Source organism: Limulus polyphemus, unplaced genomic scaffold (assembly GCF_000517525.1).
Source record: "Limulus polyphemus unplaced genomic scaffold, Limulus_polyphemus-2.1.2 Scaffold2274, whole genome shotgun sequence".
NCBI lineage: Eukaryota > Metazoa > Arthropoda > Merostomata > Xiphosura > Limulidae > Limulus > Limulus polyphemus.
Window position 1 is genome coordinate 191,820 of NW_013667884.1, and position 4,997 is coordinate 196,816.

At 32.6% G+C, this 4,997-nt stretch overlaps 1 pseudogene; it reads right to left on the reverse strand.

The window, feature by feature from the left end:
* The window catches only part of LOC106466487, a 32,100-nt pseudogene extending 30,142 nt beyond the window's left edge, over positions 1–1,958 (reverse strand).
* Between the last annotated feature and the right edge of the window lie 3,039 nt (positions 1,959–4,997).

The window sequence follows — 4,997 nt, forward strand, 5'->3', positions numbered from 1 at the left end:
CTTTGCTGTTATATAAAAGTTTTCCTCCATTCCCCATTCAAGCCGTCTCCAGCCATTATTAGTCCCAAAGTGGGTTCCTCGTCATCGAATTTGAAGCCACTAATGTAGTTTACACTATGTGTTGTAACATGTAAAAAACATAAAAGTATATTTGGACACCACTGATAGTGAATGGTATAAAAACAAGTCAATAATTTGTGAGTTAACAGCAATGTAAAAAGAGGAATAGTTTATATATCTACAGGTTTAATAACAAACACAATATTCACTTGTTATGCAAGTTATAGTTTAAATGCTCTTGATTTTGAATCTGCAGTGGACATAGTAGGAGGAATGTGGAGGTAAAACACATCTGAAGCTAATATGATTTTCATAATGCTTTAGGTCTGTTGTTTAACAAGTTGTTAATGAAATATGTTGTGGAGGAGTTAATTACAAGTTATTTTATTTAGGAGATACACCTTTAAATCTTTTAAAATTCTTCAGGATTTTTAACTAAAGACCTAGAAACAATTATACTGAAAACAGTACCACATCACCAAGTTTAAGTTTTAAGTTCCTACCTCATATGGAATGTTTTCAAGAGCTTTTGAAGTAAAAATTTTTGTTACACAGAAGTTATACACCCATGAATATTCTGCTAAGAGTTTAACAGTTTGGTAGATTTTCAAGTCATCTGAAATAAGTTCATCTTGAGCCATCCTGCCTCCTGAAACAAATACAAAATAAAGTTCCACTCAAAAAATAATTCTATGAAGTGTATGAATCCATCTAAATATAAAACACATAAACCACACATTTCTGTGTTATACTACAATGCAATCTCATGTAAACTGTAAATCACTACTGTATGCTACAGTGAAGATCACAATTCATATAAACTGTACAACAATGCCACATATCAATTCCATATAAACTGTACAACAATGCCACATATCAATTCCATATAAACTGTAAATAACTGTCATACATTAATGACATAACTTATAAGTCACTATAAACTATACACTCTGTGATATGCAACAATCCCATTTTAACTGTAAGTCCCTTTTTCCAAAACAAAACCCCCATAAAAATTTAAGTGACTCTGTGACACAGGGGGTAAAACCTGAATGAAAAGCGTGCCACATCACTTCCCAAAGGTCATTAAAGGAACATGTCAAGTGTGATTGAGACTGATGAAAAGGTACTGGTATGAAAAGTGGAGATATTGCTTTATGTATGCGTGTATATATATATATATATATATAAAGAAATAATTTAATAAATAGCTTTAATACTATTAATTAAATCAATTGTTAATATGCAATTAAAATCAGCACTATAAACCAATAATGTACTTAATATAAAATAAGCATTAAAAAGATTTTGGTAAAGATTCTAATAGCAATACTATCCTTCACTGTATGCAGCCAGTTGTGGGAAGGCACATAAAAAGTAGAGATCTGAAATGATATCATTGTAACGTTGTTCTTTCATTGGTGAAAATAATTCAACGTCCCATCCACAAAACAATAATAAATTTATTTTATTTTTAAAAGTTTCTTAAATTACTGGCTCGTAGACTTTGAAACTTTTGTAAGTTTACACTTACACTGTTACAGCCACTCTAAATCTGCTGGCAGTCCTTATACTATAGTTTTATACTAACGTAAAAATCAACTTACTTATACTTTATACTATCAATATCACGCACATTGAATTGAGTTATTTTATATAACTAAATAAACTATAATGATACTTGACACACATCCATAAAATGTAAACACACCGACCGATTCACTCTGGCGTCTAGAAAACAACTTTATAACTCGATACTTCAGTGTTTTACTGCAAGCTTACTTAATTAACCAATATACTGTTTCATTCGCATTTCTAATCTAATCCTTGCTCTAGATATTTCGCAAACCCTCTCTCCATACATATTCCCAAACATTCTAGGGCCAACCTGATCTTAACATGATACGTCCTCTAGCGAATATTTAAATAACAACATTACAAAATATTGTATATAACAATATTTTTACCCATATTAAATTTGAAACCCACAAATACATAATTAAGTAAATTACATAAGACAAAGGAAAAACTTGCAGTCAAGCGCAATAATAATGTAATGTTGCTAACTTTCCCAATCTTCTCTATAAAAGTGCGTATTGATAATTTTAAAATATGATTTATCAAGTTAACATAAATCATAAGTTCTTTAAAGTATTTTTGTTACTTGTATTATTACATTACGTCCAGTATCTTTCTTTCTCAAACTCAGAAATTCAGTACCACTTCATGATAAATATCTTGTTGGATCTCTTGTAATCAAGCAGACCTATCTCATTGCAAGGTATAATCAGTTTTACCTAAATATACCACAGCTGTATATCTAGTGATTCACTTGCCCAATGTTGATCTAATAATAAGAAATGCTAACAGCAGTCATCTCAGTCTACACTGATATTAACCCACTAGTGACAGGTTAAAAGGATTCACTGGATGATAGTGTTCTTATTCATACATTAAGATTTTCCTACCATCATTTATCTCAACAATGTATGCATTATAAATGGATTAAATATTCTACTGGAAATTTGATTAGGACAAATCAAAGCCAGCCAAGATAAAGTTATTATCACAGAGTTTAGTGAAGAAAAAGTAACCCAAAGTCCCTCTCTCCAAATAATTCACAAAGAACAATTGTACAGGGAGTTGAATAAATTTAAAAAAACGATTTTGTAGCATCACCATGTCGTTACAGTACGTGTCATTATGTTCATTCATGCTCTATCTGACGACCGTAAATTGTGACAGTAGCCTTGCAACGTAATTTCCATTGGAAAATAATCCAATGTAAGCTTTCATGTTCAAAGCACACCATTACTCCCTGATAACTTTAAATACATCCATCTGTTGTACAAAGACGATGATTTCTCATCAACCATTTTAACAGCTCGATTCTACGGAAATCTAGGCAACGTGAATGCAATGTCTTTGTATGGAATAGCATGAATATCCATTTCATTATCCAGCTGCTTAATATATACGATGGTTTAACGTGGGTGGAGTATAACTGAAAGTCTTGTCTTGGTGAACCCATGTCCTATTAAAACAATGAGTAAGAAACACACAACGTTAAAATCGATACACAATTAAAAACATTTTAAATTCAGTCCAATATATGGCCTCTACATGTTTCAACGTTTACCATGTCATCATGACGTGGTAAACGTTGAAAAATGTAGTATCCACATTTTAGAGGCCAGAGATTTGCCTGAATTAAAAATGTTTTAATTGTGTATTGATTGTAACGTTGTGTGTTTCTTATTTATTATTTTAACATTATACACAAGTACCAAGAAAATGATACCAAACCCTAGTGTCTTATTTCCAAACAGAGATCTGTCTTGATTATTTTATGTAATAGACTGTTGTCTGGGAAATGTGGACAGATTTTACCACTGATCTGTGTGTTCGTAAATTCTCAAATATTATAAGACACTGCACTTTGGTTACCATAGCTGAAGTACAACTTGTTGCATATCTCTTTCTGGGTGGTCCTGGTGCCCTACATTGATCCATATTCCTTTATTTACCAATGCCATTAAATACGATAGATATTCCTATATTGTAAATTGTAAATCCATGATCTGAACACATCTGTATGTATGATTATTTCGCATCGGAAAGGGGCTGTTACATACCCTTCCTAAAAGCGATCAATATTCGGTGGCATAACTCTACTTAAGAATGTCAATCAATTTCAAAATGCAGTTCTAATACACGCTGTTCCCAACGAACTTATATCATTTGTGGTTGTCACATGACTTAATAAGTTGCATATTCAAAATTATTTTAGTATAACGTATTCAACTCTATAATTTGTGTAACGGCTTATCATTACTGCCACTCTTTTGTGAAGTTTCTGTTTAGTGTATCAAACTTTATACTTGTTGGCTAGTACAGCATCAGGATAAGCAAACAGGTGTTTACACGTTACTGTTACGTATTAGTATTTCAAATGGTCTGTAACCGAGTTAAATGATACTTTAAATTTAGTAGTTAAGTAAAAGCCGATATATATTCAGTTTATGATGATTGCCAACAAGATTGATACACAGTTTTCCTTTTTAAAAAAAATACGTTTTAATATACACACAACAGTACAATTTACAATAACAATTATTACAAATAGTTATTACAAACAACAATTTATAAACAAAAGTTTCACAAACTTACAAACAATGTAAAGTCTTCTTTCTAGTCTGGAACTTCCTTGATATTGTTACGTCTCCGTTTGTTAATTGATTTCCCGTAACTTCGTTCCGACGAAACTTAAGCGACACAAGTTCTTTCTTATTAAACACTGGTTTATTCTTTCTGAATATAACTTTACCGATACACTCAACTTCAACAATCGCGCTAAACAAACGCTATAACAACGAACGTGCTCAATAATACTTCTGACTGCAGATCAATTACTCACTGTCTACACACACATTACGTTACCCGCGTCACGTTGTCCCCTCTTATATATACCAAACTACCCTATATCTAGCAAATACTAGAGCATTCGCCAAGATACGGGATAGTTCTAGAAACGTGGCGTCACTGTAGTCATGTGATCTCGATGACGCAACAATATCATATCGAGAGTTCACGATGAGCAAGTTAACTACAAGTTTATGTAGGTACAATTCGCTTAACAGGGAGCTAGTTAGCCCTGTCTTCACTGTTCAAACGCCTATTAGAGATTGAGTTTCCATCGATGATGTTAGGTAAGGTTTTCGTAAAAATACTGTTGCGTCAGCGAAGTCACATGACCAGTGTCACGCCACGTTTCTAGAACTATCCTGTACCTTGGCGAATGCTCTAGCATTTACTAGATATAGGGTAGTCTGGTATATAAAAGAGGGTGACAATGTGACGGGAATAATGTGTGTGTAGGTAATGAGTAATTGAACTGCAGTCAGAGAGAGACGTATTGTTGAAGTTAACGTTCGTTA